Genomic DNA, 20617 nt, shown 5'->3' on the forward strand with positions numbered 1-20617 from the left:
TGTTTATTGAAAAATCTAAATGAATGCGGTAATGATTTATTGATGTAAAATACAACAGAAATAATTGGTGACCATAATGAATTAGGACAAAAGTATGAAAATCCTGTGACTGCTAATTACCAGTGTGAATGAGCTTGATAACTAAAAGAGAAAAGGTATTAAATGCAATAATTATTACTATTGCTAATTACATTTCCAATTATGTCACTAATGAGAACGGCTTAATTATCAGCACATTGGATAAATAAGACTTGCTTTCCATCGTTTGTGATGGAGGTGGTGATGTGGTTACGACATCAAGGGCGAGTCATTTGACCAAAAACACACAAGATGAAGCTGTAAAGTCACAGCAGCAGAGTCTCCTAAAATGTGATCAAATTTATAGATTTGACCATGTCTTTTGCCCTGTGTGAAACTTAATCTCTTATCAAAGTTAACATAGGACTGGAGTTAGGCCTCTTAAGAGTTGCCTTTATTATATACTTAGGGCCCTATCTTGCACCGGGGGCAGCGCAAAGCCCGACGCAAGTGTCTTTGCTAGTTTAAGACCGACGCAGTTGTCAATTTCCCGTCCAGCGCCCGCGTCGTTTAAATAAGAAATGCACCTGCGCCCATCTTTGCACCCATGGGCGTGCTGGTCTTAAGGCCCTGACACACCAACCCGATAATCGGCTGTCGGACAGTCTGGCGAGGCCAGTGACTCGAGTCTGTTCGGTGTGTTCCGTGCCGTTGTCCGTCAGAGGAGCTGTCGGCCTTCATTTTGGCCGACCTGACTTGTTGGGTCGGAAGGCGGGCAGTCGGACTCACTCCACCAATCTGATTGGTGGAGTGCTAACCTGGAAATGACAAGCGGGATGAGCGTGACTAAGCCTCTCAAAATATGACGAAAATCTTTTAAACTGACCTTTGTCGATCTGAAATGAAGACAGATTCAGCAACTGCATGGCCTATTACTCGCTTAAAATGTTTTCAGAAACACGTTTCGGTGAACTATCTTCGTAAAATATGAGATTGTATTCCGAACGAAGCCGCCATTATGCCCAGTTGAAAAATCTAGGAGCGGCCAGACCCACGTGACGCATTCGTCCAATCAGCTGCCGGTTTTCATTTTTTGGGCAACAATACAGATTAGCGCCGCCTGCTGTTATTGAGACATATTACATCTCGCGTCACTTTGGTGTGTTCTGAGGCACTTTAATTTATCTCGGGGAGATGACACTCTGATTGATTTATTGCATGTTACGCCCAAAACACACCTATGAATTAATGAAGACACTAAGTACAACCCTTTTGAACCATGCGCCCGGCGCACGGACCCTTTTTTCCACCGTCAAACTAGCAAAAGTGGATTTGGACACGCCCTAAACGCACCAGCGCCATGCGCTTCACACTGTGCGCTTAGATCGTTAAAATAGGGCCCTTAGTGGTTATGGTGCAAATATTTTAACAAATAAACAGCTGTATAAAATACCTATTTTACTTACTGCCTTCTTAGTATAAAATATCTGTTTTAGTTGTCTTAAATCAAGCGAAAGAGACACTGTCAGGGAGACAGACTGGTAGAAACATACTGTAAATACTGTAAATGTGGAAGCTCAATTTGTTATACTTGTTTACTTCACAAAATGCTAGGTTAACAAATGTACCAAAAAGTTGTACCTACAGATAAGTCAACGAGGCAAGTCTTCCTTGTGACAAGTTAAGGTCTTCATTTAATGGAGTAGGCAATTTAAAAAAGCAACATGGTTCAGCTAACAAAAATATGAACTCATGTACTTTTCATCGGAAGAACAAAGGGTTGTTACAACATACCAGAGACTTAAAGCACAGCTTATGAGCTACTGTAGGTTAGGAGAGAGTTTAATATTCAATAACTTTTAAAATGAAAAAAATAATACGATAGTATGTTTGGCAGAGGCCAGGCACAACTCTAGAGTTCACTTATTGCCTGCTTCGGACAGTATATGATACGCTCATCTATATTGTGAATCTGAATCTGTCAACTGGTTGATGACTGCCACAGAAACGCTATAAGACAAAATAATAACACCCCTCCTCACTGATTCCCAAACAGCCCACCTGCGACCCTCCTCCACAGGGCAAACTGCAGCCCATGTGGTTGTCAAAACATTGCTGTATCACACTCTGAGAGTCTCAAGATGCTGTTGATATTTCTCGCATTCCTTAAGGGCGTTGCTCTACCTTTAGGAGAGAGGAAGCGTTGCCGAGGACCATGTCTGAGTGCCAAGTAAATGCACGATGGATTAGAGTCATATCTTCCACATGGCTGCTTCCTAATCCTACCATCTGAGGTAAACACAGGACCAGGTGAGGCAACACGCCTGTCTGAGACACCTCTGGAACACAGAGGGATCTCCTCCTCAACACAGGACTGCTGCTTCTGACTAACTTGTTCACAGTGGGTCCCAGTAATAATTGGGACATTTGTTTTTTTGTTTTTGTCTATTGCTAATTCATATACAGTAACACAATAATAATTCAGTGTATTTGTTGTTCTGTTGCAGGAATACAATCTCTGCCAAGTGATTTTAGATTACCAGAAGGAGCAACAAGTTTAGAAGTTACCATGAGTGGTGATAGCCACAACATCTCAACACACTCTCAAGATAGTCAACAGAATATCTAATATCCATTGTTTAAGTTAAATCTTATCTCTGAGAAGTGCGGTGCAGAGACACAACAGCATACAACAGCAATGACTGCTTGGCACCAAGACAAACAAAAAGTAGCATTTCATTTTCACAAAAAGTTGTCATGTATTTATTCAGTACACACTAACACTTTTGTTGCAATGCACGCAATTGGTTTTCAGATCAGAACCTGAACATCTGGTTCAGCTCTTTGTTTTTCATGTGTTGAAAAAGTGAGCAATAAGGTGATACTTCTGTGTGTGTCACTGCCAAAGAATGTTGCCAACTTCAGTTTTAAAATCTCTCCCTCTCACCTCAGAGACAGGACAAGAAGAGGAACAAAAAAAATAAAATCATGAAGGTACATTCAATGCATGTTTTAAGATGGAGCTGATACTTGAAATATCTAGATTATTACGCAAAAGCAGGTTTCGATATGTTATGGAATGACTGTTTTTCAATGAATTTTTCCCACATGACCTCATGCCTTGAAAGAAATGCACACACCCATGGAACAGGTACTTGAGGTAAACACTGACAAAAAAATTCAGGAAGATGGGTATTTCACAAGTAAATGGGGTATGCACTTTCTGGTATTTTCCATTACAGTGATGACTCTTTCTGGGACAGGAAACCACACATGAGTAGGCAACAATAAAAAGCATTTAACAGCATATATTCAACAGGTTTTTGGGGGAAATGACATTCAAAGACTGTGCCTATATTTCATACAGGCACAAGTTCAGTTCTAAATATATGTAGACCTATACATATGTAGACTTTCTTTTATTTACAAATCCGTTTCAAGTTTATTTAATGTTCCTGTAAGTTTAATAGTTTTTAAAAGGGGAATTCTTTCCGCAATCCACCCAAAAAAGCTATGTTTAAATACTAATGATAATAATAAAACAAGGTATACTATAGTACACAGTAATCCTATAAACACAACCAAGAGCCAAGCCACTTGTGAAAGCCTTGTCAGAACATGTGAATGAGGGAAGGTACTGAAAACGTGCATATTTTGATTTTGGTGATAAAACAGCAATCACGGGAGCTGAAATGTGTTAACTGTTCAGTGACTGTAAATGTTGTGCCTCGGTGAAGTAATTTGATCAGGTGGTTTCATTTAAATCATTAATAATGATCAAATATTAATAATTAAATGAAATGAGGAAAACAAAGCAAAGTTTCATAAAATTTGATTCCTTTACTTAATTTACAAAGTGTGGAAAGTTTCCATCATTGTCAATTGGTGCCAATTGTTTTGCAAATCAAATGTTATAAGCCTAGAGAGAGAATAAAGTGTTTTATGTCTACGGATTGGAATTTGTTTATTTTAAAGAAGGTCAATCAGTATACAAAGGGTACTCAAGCTATGGTGAAAATAATTTATGAACATTGAGCTTGCGTCTCTCCAAAAAAAAAAACACACAAGGTTTTGTGCGCCATGCTCATACCGTAAAGCATGTGCATGACAAAAAGAGAAAATCTGAACCTGAATGGTGAGGTTTTCTGAGGTTATGTTACCAACAGTTGCCCTTGGGCATAGGTATGAGATACAAATACTGTACAATATACACAAACCTTTGTCACGCAATGTGACTTCAGCAAAAAGGCACCCAGGTTTCATTCTTACCCCTCCCATAAATGCAATGTGCAGCTGGCCCACCTTTTATATGTTTTTTGCAGTTTTTACTTTAGAATCCTTGCTGAGAGAAAAATAGCCAGCTTTAAAGATTCTTACTCACTGAAAACTGGCATGAATCACTATTCATATCAGTATGAAGAATGTTAAATGTATAGGTTTCTTTCAAGAACACTTTTCTGTTTCTGTTTTCTGTTCCACGTTTTCATGGTTATTACAATGGGGATATAGAAACAGCTTGTGCCTGCATTGTGGTGCTCGTATAATCACTACAGATCTCAGAGTTTCAATCATTAATTTTATCAATTATTTTTAAAGTCTTCCAACTCTTGGCTGTACTTGAAATAACACTGAAATATCATCTAGCTGACTTGTTTGTGTGTGCATGTTTTTTCAAGGATTTAAATTGATGCATCACAATCTTTTTTATTCCATCCATTTTTCTTCCTTGTCCTGGCGCCTACATTACACACAGTACAGCTCAACCACCGACAGTTCAGTTGGAGATGCGCGTGTGTTATGCCAGTAGTGGCTAATGTAGCCTTGAGCCGCTAGCCTTAAGCAGAGCTAAGGAGCAGTCTACACAGATCTCGTAAGCTCACTCCACACACCTAGATGGAATGTGTGTGAATTACAGCACAAGGGTATATCTGTCTCTTAAAGATTCACTTTTGATTATCAAACACCACTTTTCACATAGGATACACAACTTTTTTGTGAAGGACAGTCTAAGTGCACTGCTTACCTACACTGTTCTTTCTTCTCATTGTTCTGATGTGAAGAAAGCCATATTTAGGCAAAGCACTGGCTCTTAATTTAGCATATGGATGGACAGCTGACACAGACTATTCTGAAGCATTGGTTTTCAGTTTTATGGATGTTTTAACACCTTTTTTCTTCTGTGAAAACTGTTCCCAATTAAGGATCTATTGTAACTGATATAAATACAGTACAAGCTGACCACCACCACTTTCTAAATGAGGATAAGAAAATGACATGATGAAATGATAACTTTTTAACAGTGAGCTTTCAAGCCTTTAGAGTGTGGTTATTTGATACTCCAAAGACAGATTTTGGGTGGGGTATCACTTTAATTGCTATTTAATTGCTATTTAAAACCTAGGTTGACTATATCACAGGAAGTGGCATTTTTACATTTTGCCTTGCACACCATGGCTCCACCTTCTTCATGTTTCAATGGAGCCCAGTGACCACATCGCCCAGGAGAACTATGTTCACTTTACCAGGCATAAGGCTAAATCTCAAGCATCCTTATCGTCAAAATCATATGATGGCAGTTGTTCCATTTGGTGTCAAAAGTAGTCGTAGTAGTATGTCTTAAAAGTACAGTATGCTTAAAATGACTCCAGATGAACCTCCTTCTCAAATAGATCTCAATAGCTTTCCATATCTGAATACAATGACAGTGTTCTCCCATGCCTGGGCAAACCACACATGGGTGGAAATCACTGCAACATTCATATTAACTGCTCTAAATGAACAAGAGTAAACTCCAATTTCATTCATTACTTCATACAGCACTGAAATATAAGAAGTCAAAGCCATGTTTGTTTGCCTTGGGGAGATATATTTTTGGGCCGAAAGCACTGGCTATGATTAGTAGTGCTAAACATATATTAACAGTTTAGAAATTCCATCAAGCACACCCAATCTGTTGATTGGTTGCTTGAATTGGTGTGACTGTTGAGTCCTACCAATTTAAAGAGATTGTGTGAGTCTAGAGTGTGTACCAAATGTGGATATGTTGATTATGTATGCTAGGAGTGGTTCAGTCTTTTATTGGAAAATTTACACCCGTGCAGTGATTTATATAAATCAGTAGTGCCCACAAAGCAGTAAAACTCTAATTGTTTCTTCCATTTTGAAAGTCTAGCGTCCATTAAGGATGCAGTGAGTAATAAAAAGGACTTTTAATCAATCCTCTCTTGTTGATGAGTTGATGTGTGAATGGGCTATCCTACCTGACAGTGCTACCATATGTTGATTTCTTTTTCTAATAGCCAACAAAGAGATGGAGGGAGCTTATTTCATTGTAGGTGACTGCATTTACTATATAACTTAATCAAAAAGAAAGAGGGTCGTTTATCTGATTTTTTTCTGGTCTTTAGATATGTTTTCTTATGTGACTAAACACTTGCCTCTTTCTGCTTTAGTTGAACTCATTGTAACCATTTAATGAAAAGTACTGTACTCAAGGATTCTGATGTTTCAAATGATCCAAACCCAAATAAATGAGTCAAATAAATAAAACCCCACCCCTCATTTCAATACCAGTAACACTCATAATATTATAAAGCCGTTTTAAAGCAAGTGCAGTAGCATGCCACATTACTCCATTTTGCCCACACTGCAGTCTCTGTAGTGACCCTTTCATTGTCAGATTTAGACTGGCCCGACCCTTCCTCGACCGGCTGGCATGGCCACAGTAAATCCTGGAGACTGCTCATGCTAGGGACCTCGGGTAATTAATAAAATCCCCATTACATGCCTTGTGCCCGTTGTTTGCTATTTCAACACCCCATTTGTGCCACGATTACAGTCATTATCAGTCACCACCATTAATTCTCTACCCGATGCCAGAACTGCATACTAATAAATTGGGCTCTAAAAATTTTTTACCTTTCAAGGAGTTGGTGTTGGAGCTGGGCCAGGAAGTGCCACTCCAGATTAGGAGTCATCTGGTGACTCGGAAAGAGCCCTTTCAATAGAAGGCTGCTGCATCTTTGGAGATAGTTCAAATTTCCCCTTTGATTATTTTCCTTTCCCCTCAAAAATGAATCTTTATTAGGCTTAAATCCTGAATAAAATGAAATTAGCAGACTGCAAAATATTGCTTTCTTTTCTGACTCTATTCCCTTGTGCATGCATGCAAATTATAATGCTTATTTATGTAAATGAGGTGTCGTCTTTAATTAGTTTTGCTTGAGGGCATTAAAATACATGTATTCTTTCCCCAAAAATGATTTGTTTTGTTGCTCTGTTCAGTTTAAGTTCAAAATGAATGATTATGCCGACTAAAAAGGTTTATTAATTCTCTAGTTTTCTTTTTTTTCTTCCTCTTTTGGAGAATTATCTTCTCCACCCACTTCCAGGGAAGAGTGTATTCTCTGTGAAATCGAAAAGCCTCTTTAGGCAGTACTCTGAGCACTACTCTGACAAGCACTTGTAAAGGTCCCAGGTTGAAACCACATGGAAGAAATGCACTTCCACTTATCAACTCTGAAAGCTGTGCTGTTCAGCAATCCTCTCTATACGTATGTGTTTGGCTACATGGCTGTTTTTGCATAATGAAAAATTATTGAACAGGAAATTTGCTTAACTGTTATACTTTTACATTAATTTATGTATCCTAATGTGCTGTTTAACCATTGGAAAGAACATTGTGCTCCAATCATGTTTTGCTACTATTTGCATTTTGTTCATACATCACAGACATATACACTTAGAACATAACCCGTCTTGACAGGGAGAGCTGTGTTATTAATCAAATGTTAATATCAATGTAAATTCAGACAGCCTGACAGCTACCGCGGCCCAGCTCGAAACTGAAGTGAGCATGACCTGTTAAGACGTTCCGGCTGATTTGGGTCTTATTTTAATATTTGTTTAAAAGGATTTGCAGTGTTACAATAAATCTTCTTGTATGCACTGTTTTTATGCATTTACTGTTGATTTACAGTCCATTGTTGAGTGGCTATAGAACAGAAAACTGCTTTATGTCACTGTAGAAAGTGTTGGGTCAACTTCTGTTCGAAGCAGTGACTGACTGTGTCACGCAGTATTTCAAACCACTTCAGGTTGAAAGTGACCAACGGTTATTGTTCAATATCATATCAGTATTTAGCATCCCTTCAAATGCTCAGATGAGCTGAAGTGGCAAGTTAAGATGCCCCCTCCCTACCCTCCAAGTATGATTTATGGAAAGGAAGCAAAAACCATTATAGCATTTTTATTATTATTGTTCTTTCAAGGCTAATGCAACAATAGATTTTTGCATGATTGATGCGTTACACTAAACATTAGAGGATTACATTAACTTTGTATGGAACAGTTAAATGACAAGAGATTACTTATTGTTATTTTTCCTCCACATGATCATACTGTAAACGTAGTACATATAGTATTTCTTGGCACGTATTGATCACTGTATGCATACAGTACATCCACACTGGTTAAACAGTGTACATTAATGCAGTGTCTGATACGGCTTTATTTGTCTGCTTTTAACACTGCTTCAAGTGAAAACTATAAACTGCTCTTTTTTATTCTAGAACATGTAGTGAATGGCAGTGTTTCAGAGATTAAACAAATGCAAGTGACTTTGATAACCTCTCATCTGCCCCCTTCATTCTGCAAATTATTAAAACTGTGGGCTCTTGTGGAAGGGAATATGGCAGCAATATGCTGATACTTCAATCAGCTGAAAGGAAATTCCAAATGTAATAAGGAGGAATCACTGCTCTCTGTCCTGTAGTTTATACCATGAGCTTTAGCTGTCAGAGCCCTTTAGTACAGCCATGAGTTCTCTTTCATGGCATCTACGATAGAAAAAAAGCTCTTTAGACCACATCACACCGCTTACATGATTCCTCACACAACAAGCTCTTGCACAGGCAAAGCCTCAGCTCTGCCTTTTATAAGATGTCCTCTCAATTCATCATTTACTGTAATGTTTTTTTTTCAGTGCATCCATCTTAAACTAAGAAATATAGCCATAACAAAAACAGTGCACTACTTTAAAAGATTCTTGACCCAACAGCTTTAGGTCAGAACATCCACTTATCTGTATTTTGAGATCATCCACGATAATGATTCTGCTCAGTCCCATCTCACATCTAGTTTCTCTTGCCTGTTTTTACAAATAACTCTTCAGGGTTCACCTGTCATTAAAGCGCAATATTATCCAATTTTATAGTATAAAGTCAGAAGAGATAATGATACAGACCTATATTAGTTTTCAGGAAGAACTGTCCTGTAACAACGTTAAAAGATACATTACGTTTTTAATTCCATCTTGAATCAAAGTCATGAAGAGCCAAGACACATCCTCCAAATGTTGATGCACACTTTGGGTGCCTTTTACAGACATTTGTGTTTGTGTGTTTATCATGTCCAGGCCATACAGGCAATGATGGGCATCCAGCCAACTGATTCTTTCCCCAAAGTGCTAATTTGTGCCACTCTACTGTGCACAGCTCTATAATTACCTGAAAACGTAAACTGGAAGCTATGCCTGACAAAAACAAGAAACTGTAATAAAATTTAGCTTTTGGTGCTCAGTTGCAGTGAGTCTTATAAGACATATTAATTGGATGTTTAAAGGATATGGCACTTTTCCATTTGTCTTGTGGAAAAATCTTGGGCAAAACACCTGGTGCACTAAGTGCCTGCAGTCTGAACACTGAAGAGCAGCTAGCAGTCATGGCGTTCTTTTATAAAGCACTGTCACATCTAAAACATTTTCTATTAACTATGCACTGCAGCTTTATACCAGATTTGTCATTTCTTGATTGTCATTAAGTGGCAACTTAATGAACTACCAAAGACAGATTTCAAAGCTTTTTACCTTGTAAATTATCTAAAACAATAAAATATCTGTCTGTTTAAAAACATATCATTCAAATCCGTGAGCTCTTACTCCACCGCTCTGCCATGCAGTAATGTTCAATGCATGAAAAATGTGTTCTGTGACTGAAGACTAAGCTTCAGATGTCTAGAATACAGCTGAAAGGTTTAGACCAATATCCAAGTATTTGAGTGTACCTAGTTTTTTTTTTCATCTAACATACCAATGGCAGATATTATGAAGCAAGTCGGTATATTTTAAATTTAATTTGAAGCGATCTTGTACATTAGATGAATGAGTAGCTCATTGAGGGAGGGTGAGGCAGGTCTCATTACAGGCCTTACATGTCATCACCTTTAAAGCTGTTTAAGTAACAAACTGCCAGACCATAATGGAATTACTTCACTGTGCAGCCATCAAAATTCAAATGAATGATTACAAATGCATATTTACTGGTTGTGAATAGTAAAAAAGCAAATCATTTCGCAATATATTTCAGTCTAAGGGCGCTGACACACAGAGCCGATTATCGGCCGTCGGACCGTCTGGCGAGGTCGGTGACTTGAGTCTGTTCGGTATGTTCCGTGCCTTCGTCCGTCCGAGGAGCCGTCGGCCTTCATTTTGGCCGACCCAACATGTTCAGTCGGAGACAGGGCAGTCGGGACTCACCCGGAAATGGCGAGCGGATGAGCCTCTTAAAATCTGACGAAAATCTTTTAAACTGACCTTTGTCAATCTGAAATGAAGACAGATTCAGCAACTGCATGGCCTATTTCTCGCTTAAAATGTTTTCAGAAACACGTTTCGGTGAACTATTTTAGATCGTGTGTGAGATCGTATTCTGAACAAGCCGCCATGACAGTCTGGCTGTGAATTTCTGGAGAAAAAAGACCCACGTGACGCGTTCGTCCAATCAGCTGCCAGTTTTCATTTTCTGAGAAACAATACAGAGAAGCGCTGCCTGCTGCTATGGAGACGTATTACATTTCACGCACGCGCAGAGCGTACGCTCAAGTCGGCGTCGCCTCAGTGTGTTTTGAGGCATTTTTTTGGACCTCGGGGACCCGACTGATCAGTCCGACTGCCTTTTCTGCCGACGGTCGGCCGTCTGGTTGGTGTGTAAGCACCTTAACTGTAACAACAAACTAACTAACTTCCACACCTATACAGTTGAAAAATGCACTCAGTTCACATTTCTTTCATGTTTTTTAGGTAATTCCCCTTGAGGAACTAGTTTCAGGACAATGTCATGCTGTTCATGTGTGGTATTTTTGAATACCACAGTAAAGAGAACATACTGAACATAAGAGCTCATACAGCATTTACTGTAATGACTTGTAGGTGCGGCTACATTTGTCAAGAAACAGTGCAAGATTGTTTTTTTCAGATGACGCAATGCCAGGGATATATGCGTTCTAAAACCAAGCATAGAGAATGCATGGAATGCTCATTCTGAGACATGCCTCTAAAATGAAATTTGCCTTACGCGTCTTGTAGAATAAAAGTCCTAATGGCAGTTACACACCAACCAGACGGCCAACCGTCGGCAGAAAAGCCAGTCGGACTGATCAGTCTCCCTGAGTTGGACCAAAAGGTGCCTCAGAACACACCGAAGAGACGAGACGTAATACGTCTCCATAAAAGCAGGCGGCGCTAATCTCTATTGTTGCCCAAAAAATGAAAACCGGCAGCTGATTGGACGAACGCGTCACGTGGGTTTGTTTTCTCCGGAAATTCAAAGCCAGACTGTCATGGCGACTTGTTCAGAATACGATCTCATATTGTACTAAAATAGTTCACTGAAACATGTTTCTGAAAACATTTTAAGTGAGAAATAGGCATGCAGTTGCTGAATCTGTCAAAGGTCAGTTTAAAAGATTTTCGTCAGATTTTGAGAGACTCTAGTCATGCTCATTCCGCTCCCCATTTCCGGGTGAGTCCCGACTGCCCAGTCTCTGACTGAACACGGAACACATGGAACAGACTCGAGTCACCGACCTCGCCAGACTGTCCACTGTCGATTATCGGCCCGGTGTGTAGCTGCCTTTACTCTACAAAGCTTGCATGGGCAAACCTGATGGCCAGATTTAAGTGCATTTGAAATAATACCTTTCTCAGATTGCATACCACTAAGGACACTTTCATTATTTTTTGGCTTATATAAACAACAATGGAAAAAATGCAAACTCTGGACATTTTACTATGTGTTAACAAATGTAGGACTTTATGCTAATATACAGAGTCACACTGTACATTACCATTTTCACTGCATTGTACTCAATTACTCAGAACTCAGGATAAAAAATGACAAAAGAAAAAAAGATCTTCCAGGTGAGAAAACTGGCACTGCAACTTGCAACTTGTCGCAGCTAAGAAAACAGACAATTTATATGTAGGAATACAAAATGAGTTTAAGAACACAAAACAGGACAGACCAGTTAAACTATTATTTACTGTAAAGATATGTAATTATTCTAATAGAAGTGTTCAACACCAACTGTCAGTACATTCCAGTGATAATAAAGTCAAAACTAAGCCAAGATAGTGTACCCTGAGGGAATATGAATGCAGCTGTTCCTATGTGGGTGTGCATGACAGACAGAAAGAGAAAATATGTTGTCCTGTCTGTTTTATGTCTTATTTTTGTTTTGTTTTTTCCCAGGAAAATAATACATATAAAAAGTTGTTAAAAAAAACATTGTATTTGACCCAATATGTCCCAATTTAAAATGTCATTACTTTGGCAATCTCAGAACCCATTGCCTATCGGTCTGGCAACAATTTAGCTTCTGGGTTCCAGTGTAGCCAGCGATATGCGGGCCAAGACTTCCTCTTCCGTGCTCCGATAAGCAACTTGCAACATGAGAAAGATGGAGTTGAGAGATGACGTCCCTATTAAACAAATATCAATAAATAAATAAAAAAGCTAATAAAAAAGGAAATCCTTGTCACATGATAGCTGATGGGTTCTGAGATTGCATTTCGGCCATTGCATTCCACCTCTTTTGCGCTCACACAGACTGTTGACCTGCATTCTACGAAAGCTCGCTCAAACGTGATTGGTAAGGTGCCTGGTCAGCTCACCTGGTAGAGCGGGCGCCCATATATAGAGGTTTACTCCTCGACGCTACTCGATCCTACTCCTTTACTGCATGTCTCTCCCCTTTCAAGTCTAAGCTGTCCTATACAAATAAAGGCCTAACATGCCCAAAAGATAATCTTAAAAAAAATAAACGTGATTGGTAAATACTACTCGGACTACAAACGAAAACCAGAATGCTTCAGATACCAAAATCTGGTCCCATTGCCTACACATTCTGCATTCATATGCAGAAATGTGTTAAGATTGTTACTCTGGTGAATGGTGTTTTATTTCATTCTTCCTGGCCACCAGAGGCAGTGCCACAGCACAGACTAAATAAAGGTCATGAAGAATGCTTGCGCAATTATAAGAGGCATAAGCTGTTTATAAGATATGCCACAGTGTGGGCGTGCAGCAGAGTTTATGAAGGTGTACAGTAAGATGAAGACTTAACTAACAGCAGCAAAAATGTGTAGAAAAAGGACTATAAAGATTCTCAGTCATCAAGGATATCAAAGGAAATCAAATGCGAATGGACTTTCTGTTTTTGACTTGAAGATGTTTTTCATCAGAACGAACTCTCATTATATTTCAAGATATAGTGCCAAGAATATCTTTATAGGGTCATCAAAGTAGACAAACTCTTCATACTATCCCCAGATACAGGCAGAAACCTTGGGCCTTCAGTAATCATATCAATTCCATGAAAATATCACTTTTGCAATATACTGAACATACAAGGGGAGCGCAGGAAAGGGATTATGCTTCAAGATTGGTCTCTAGTTTCTATGGATATTTAGACACTTTAAAAATGGTCATTACAAGGAAGAGTGTTTGAAATTCTAAATTATTCTCTCAAAAACAAACAAGTAAAAAAAAAAAAAATTTAATTCTAGAAATTTCTAAAACCTTTCTGCAGTCTGTACTCCTAATCATTTAACATGAATTTAAAATGGGTAATCAAAGTAAAATCAGATTTATTTTTTTTCTTACAAAAGCCACAAGAATTTGAGAGAAAACAAAATGCCTGTCAGGGCGAGCATACAAGAGGCAAAGGGGGAATCTGGCATGGCCTAAGCAAAGTCATAAAAATATTTTCCCTTTTATTTAATGTTGTCCATAATTCATTGCCAGGAAAAGCTAATCAATAGCACCTTAATGAAAACTTGAGCCATATTTTATTTTTGCCGCAGAGAAGTCCCGGATCAGCATTTGTTGCCTTGTTATGTGCTGGTTTTCACCCTTGGGCTGTTTGACAGATGTGCATCACATTTGCAGATACCTTAAATATTTGCTCCCTTTAACCACATTTGCCATATCAAAACACCACAAATTAGGAGGGGAAATTTCTGATGATGACAGCAATGAAGATTCAAAAGAAGAAAAGTTATCCAAAACTGTTACATATATTAATGTTTAACGCACAAGCTATAACCCTTAGCTGTATATGGCAACATACATCGCCAGACTAAAGATGTACATAAATATTGACTTGAACACATTTGTTATGCTTTCCACAAGTGCCATAAATACACTGCACTCCCCTAAGACTCTAGGTTAATATTAATGTCAGATTGAGATGAGCATTTTGAAAAGACATACAGTACATACAGTACATACATTAAACATTGTATCTCTTTCAATGGAATTGATCAACTTAAAAAAGTACATTAAAAGATCTCAGGAGTTACATGCCAGCTATAAATACAATGGAGTAAAATGTGTTTCTTCATATATTTACAAACCTTGCTAACGTAAACAACCCTTTAACAGTATTAGAAAATACTAATCATTTTGGGACTACAAATACATTTAAAGGTTTGAACACTGGAAGGCTAACTTTCATTATGTTTTTAAATCACTATATATGTAGGTTTCCAATTTACATGTTTTACATGCAGTGAACTAAACTAACTAAACTAAACTAAAACTAAATACAAAATAAACAGTGAGGAATATCAAGGACTACAGTATATTGTATGAGAATACAACATCATGTTTTTAACTAAAGTTTTTTTAAAACATACTATGATACATGATACACACAAAGTATTAGATGCAATTCAATGTACTTGATGAATTAAATAATGTATGTGCTTGCTTATGTATCTAACTTGTCTGTCACATATAATCAAATCAGACTGCCATTTATGCAAGAAGGTGTTAAAAGTTGTGACTGAGAGCTGCTTGCAGACTGACTGGTGAGATGCAATGCTAATTGTTTCCAGTGATCCTTGTCAACGTACAGTATGCTCTGGTTCCAGTCAACTATCTATCAGACTACAATTACAAGGGAAAAGGTCATTTTTCATGCTCTGAAAGGCATCCTAATGAACTGGTTGCCACCTATTTAACACTACTCTCCAGTCCACTAAAACAGACTTTCCACATCCACTGACAGCATGCATAACTTTGCCTGTGAACAGGATGAGATGTTTTTGTTTTGCCATTTGTGTCAGGGCCAATGCCGGCAAACCTTGAGAAAACTTGTTTAATGCCTGCATTCAGAGTAAACAGTTATTCATCAAAAAAATAATAATGTCTCAAAGGTCAGGCCATAAAAAACAATATCTGCCCTCTTTCTATTGCCTTGTGCATTAGTTACTGATAATGCCATGCAAAGTGTTTTCATGGCAAGGGGCTGGGTTAAAAATAAGCACTGCATATACTGGCAAGAACTTGAGAGCATGGACTGGTTTATGACTTAAAATGAAGAACTGACACAACTGCGAAAACAGCAGACCATCATTGTGAAAAGGAAGATCATTTTGATGATCAACTTGACCAGACTATTTTTTATCCATATGGAATTACATGAGTGTATACAGAGCTGTCCAGTGGCTACACATCGTTTGCCTGTATTTGCATTGTCAGCCGGAGGTGAGAGGGTGGAGACCTGCCAAGTGTAAGGCTTTGGGCCAATGCCATGACAGCTGACAACTCAGGCAGGCCATGTGTGCAGCGTTGCACTTCTAACAGCCAAGATCCCAGATCAAGTAAATCCTAATCAGAGGGTTAGTATGGTTCTAATGTGAAAATTCATATTTCTACTCTGGAGTGTTTCATGTTCAAAAGGAAGCACATGTCGTTTGGCATGCTTTCATAAAGTACTAGGCTCCCATCAGTCACTGCAATTATTGCAATGAGGAATTAAAATCCCTAAACACAAAGGAACCAGCACCACATTGCTTTGGCTGTCAGAATTAACTAGTGAAAGTGACCTCAGCCTATACATGCTGAAGGAAGAGGAATCATATTCAATTAGTTAGATAGAAATATTCTATCAGACATGCATTCATTGTTGATTAATAAAGATACAGATGAGCATATTCTATTTTAATCAAACCCCAACCCTGTACTCTCCATATATATCTGCTAATTCAGTCAACATTTTTGAATACCTGAGGTAACTGACAATGATAATCACACTGTACTGCTCTCCTAAACTACAGCCAAGCTGCACAAGGGGCTGTCAAGTTTGTCAAAAGAAGACTGAGGGAGGCGGTGCTGAACTGTTAGTCTTCTCCCTCTTATGGTACGCTGTGTTTACACCGATCTCTCAGGCCATTTGTTTGCAGCACTTTCTAGCCCCACAGCACCATGCATAATGCAGGGATGAAAATGTTAACAGTACCAAATAAAATCGGCAAGGTGCCCCCACAAATCAGGGCAGATTAGGAGCACATTTAATCATCCATGCATTGGGGACAACGCATAGCAATTAATTGTGGCATTTCAAAGAAGATCAGGGCCCCGATTTTTTCAGAGCCCTTCAAGCTTCTTGTTCAGTTGCCCCATCAACTGCAGACCAATGGCGGCGGCCTCTGTGCATCTCTTTGAAACATCTGCACATTTTGGCCCAATTATGTTTATTATCTCTTTGCTTTCAAGTAGATGAGAAGAGAACTCTTGTAGAGGGTTGCGCAGAATTGCATCAACAGAGCCCACCCAGCAAAAGAAAGGCAACAAAACAAAAAACAGGCATTGTTTGAAGAGGGTCTCCCATGTATACACACAAGAAGTAATCCAGTCTAGGTCTTGCATTTCTCCAGCATGCTCCAAGACAAACAAGTTACAGCACCATATGGTGGTGTCAGGAAAATAAATAATTTAGAAAAATGCATGTGCGGTGAGCAGATGAGCAACCGCAGAAATACCAACACAGACATCCTCATACTTAACCCTTCTAATAAGAACCCTCAGCAGGAGGGCCACGATGATATGACCACAATATCAGTCCTTAACTGGATTGAGAACTACTTTGGAATTTCAAAGACTGGGACTGGCAACTGTCTCTGGACGTAAGGACAGCATTTTGTGCAGATACAATCTGCAGTGCCTTTCAGCACTTCCTGAACACGAGACAGCCTAATCTAATGAACTGGGGGGCAGGGGGGGACAGAATCTGCTCAGGCTTTTAGCCGAGTGCCAGCGTGCCTCTTCTCACATCTGACTGCAGTCAAAAATCCACTTGTTATTTTTATTTCCACTGTATTTTCCCTGAGGTGTACTCTGCATGGCTTGAGTCATCATTGTTCAAGTCTTTAGAGTTGGAAAAAACACACACATGCACACACAAGCTGGTGGCAAGGTTATATCCAGTCAGACAAGGGGGCACTCCTATTCTGCCAACCCCAGGGAAAACTCACAGAGGGCTCCAGAGAGGGAAAACAGAGATGTGCCATGTTGCTGACAAGGCAGGCGTCACGTCACACTAACCAGCAAGAGTGATGTGTACAGACAGCACTGAGATTTGGAGAATACTGTAGTGGCTTCTAACCAAAACCGTGAGGGGTCTGTGGATTACATGACTGTCTTACTCATAACTATAAAGGAGCATCAAGGAGCAAAGGCAGTAAGACACAATATGATAATGAGCATCAAACAAACAAAACCACTGATCAAGATCAAGATGTCTAGAAAGCCACCCTTGTTCATCAGATTGCAGAAGTGTTGCAGTATAAGCAAAGCATAAAAGCTAATATTAAGTAGTAAATATTTTGTGCACCTTGAAAAACAAACAAAATCCAAAATAAATGTCACATCCTTGATTTGTGACAAGGCCCAGTTGTGCAGAGCGTCTTGTCTTTATGCTTTCTGTGAATCTCTGGCGCACTAAGGACAAGAAGCATCTTCTAACAGGTGCCAGTCAGGTCTGTAGAGAATGTGTGAATTACGCAGTGAGAGTGCAGTGACAAAATAAAGCTAAAAATGAACACAAAAGCTCTGAAAGCATTACTGGAGCAGATGCATATTATAAAATATATGCACCAGGCTTTTTTGATAGCTCTTTCATTTCAGTGACTAGGAGACTACGTAATAAAACCACTACGATAACTGCACAGTCAGCATTTTTGAATATGACAATGTTTTCATTTAATGTTTTTGTGTCTTGCAATTCTGTGCAAATCGTGATTTTTTATCTTTTTCTTTTTTCCTGTCTTTGTGGGTGCTGGCTGACATCATTTCCTCTTTTAAGAGTTAATAAAGAACATGAAGTTGAACTTGATCATAATTGAAGTGCAATAAATTAAGAAACCACTTTAAGTCACAAAATGATAGGCTAGTGAGGAAAATAAGTTGACTTCTGAATGTAAAAGCTGGAATGTGGCAGATGAAGGAATCTGCGTATTGCCAGTTTAAAACATAAATCTCCTGAAACACAGTCGTGTTACTCTAAATGACCCTGATCTGATGCTCTATTCCCAGCCCTGACCGATGGAAAGGTGCACCACAAACCACAAGACTGTGTCACATCTCAAACTATTTTTAGGCAGTTCAGCTTCTCTTTGTAGCTTGACTTTGTAATTAAGGAGATTTGAGACAAGTATTACCAGAGAAAAGTATTGATTATTATACATTTAGAAGTAACATAGCAGACAGATTGTTCCGATTCATATCACACCAACACCATCATTGTGTTGGACAGTAATACAGCAGCGCAGAAGCCAGAGGATAGTGGAGAATGACAAGCTATCTGCTGATCAGTGTCACAGGACAGAAGCATTACAATGCCACAGATAATCTGTCATGCAGAAAGAGATAACATTTCTTTTGCACAAACTGCTTCCTTTGAATGGTCATAAGAACATTCAGATTTTACCTTCACTCTTGAAAACCAGGTCATTTAAATGTGGCAGAAAATAATTAAATAGTAGAATAAAAGCTAAAAGCTGCCTGAGTTAACAACATTTTCACCTTAGACAAATATCAAACCAAATATGGGCAACATCAAATCAAATGGACTGATATCACACAAAACTGTAAATGGGTACGAGAAGCTTTAAATCTTTAAAATGCTGTTGCCATATATCGCTCTGACTTTCAAGGACCACAGGTACAACAATATCTGCTGCTAACATTTTCATGACTTGTGGAACTGGAGGCTTTTAACATGATGCTTCTCTCTTTAATGTGCACATCAGGACAAAGCAAGCTAACAGAATAAGCAAACAAAAAAAAGATGGCCTGAGTTGCTCCACATCCATGATAAATCACTGCCACTTTTATAGCCTCTAATAAGTTGATGCAAAGCCATTTTTCTTTCTGCCCATCGTCCAAACATTTAAGGCATATTTACAAGGAACTTGTTAAAATATTTAATAATATTTAGTGGCAATTTCGGAGCAGCCTGTCACAGGGAAATTTATTGCCTTTAAGTGTTAAAAAGGCGATGACATGAATAACAAACTGTCAAAATGTCCTAATTTGCATAGACAGGCCATAACTCCTGATACCTTGCATTAAAAAAAGAGTTTTTTTAACAAAACGAGTAATAAAAGAAGCATTCAAAGTGAGTGATGGCAAAGACTCTTCCACAAAGTCGCACCACAGAGACAGCTTCCCCCCACTACAGATGCTTCCGAGATCAAGTCAGCCAATAAAAGGACATATATCCTGCTGCTTTGACTTATTTATCCTGTGTGGATGAGCTCAAGATGGAACATCTCCTATAGGCAAGCTTAATTAATTGTGATAAAAGGGCTAATTCAGAGGCTGCACAAAAAAAGTGAGCCAAACAATAATATTCCCTACAAATCATCTCTGCCCGTCAAATATTTCCAACCATAACTTTCTAATTCAAAGTCCTTCGGACGTGAGGCTTTTGTTAAGGAACTTCATGGAGCCAAACATCCTCCCACGGATCTCTGCCATTCTGTCCGCACTCCTGACTAAAATCATCAGATGAAATTGCAGCTGCGCGATGTTAAACTCCCTTGTCCTTTGTTTGACTCAACAAGATGGTGGCCATGTTTGAGGCTGCTTCTTCCACCAGATTCAAGGGGTTTCATGATAACACTCGGTGACCTGGGCCTGCCCTGGCTGTCCTAGTCAGAAAAGGGCCACCGTTGACACTGATTGCAAGGCTATGAGTAGTCTCTCCCCTGTGCCCTCTCAGTGCAACTCTAATTAATAGCCAATTCATCTTCTCTGATCTGAGCCAGCACATGGAGTAATATATCGTTAGTTTGGCAAGCGAGCTATTAAAGTGTAATAACCAAGTACCAGCACTCGATTTGGAAGAGTAGCACATACTTAACCATGAAGTGGAAACAATTAATTTATTGGAGAATCTCCTGTAACCAATCATTTACTAGCACTCACACTGTGATGCAAAAGCCATCTCCTGTTGTGTGTGGCACAAGTCAATG

At 39.0% G+C, this 20617-nt stretch overlaps 1 protein-coding gene across 2 annotated transcripts in view; it reads right to left on the reverse strand.

Moving 5' to 3' along the window:
* casz1 (castor zinc finger 1) overlaps window positions 1-20617 on the reverse strand; it is a 189677-nt gene that overhangs the window by 148378 nt on the left and 20682 nt on the right. The gene's annotated exons all lie outside the window — the stretch shown is intronic.

Source organism: Sander vitreus, chromosome 7 (assembly GCF_031162955.1).
Source record: "Sander vitreus isolate 19-12246 chromosome 7, sanVit1, whole genome shotgun sequence".
Taxonomy (NCBI): domain Eukaryota; kingdom Metazoa; phylum Chordata; class Actinopteri; order Perciformes; family Percidae; genus Sander; species Sander vitreus.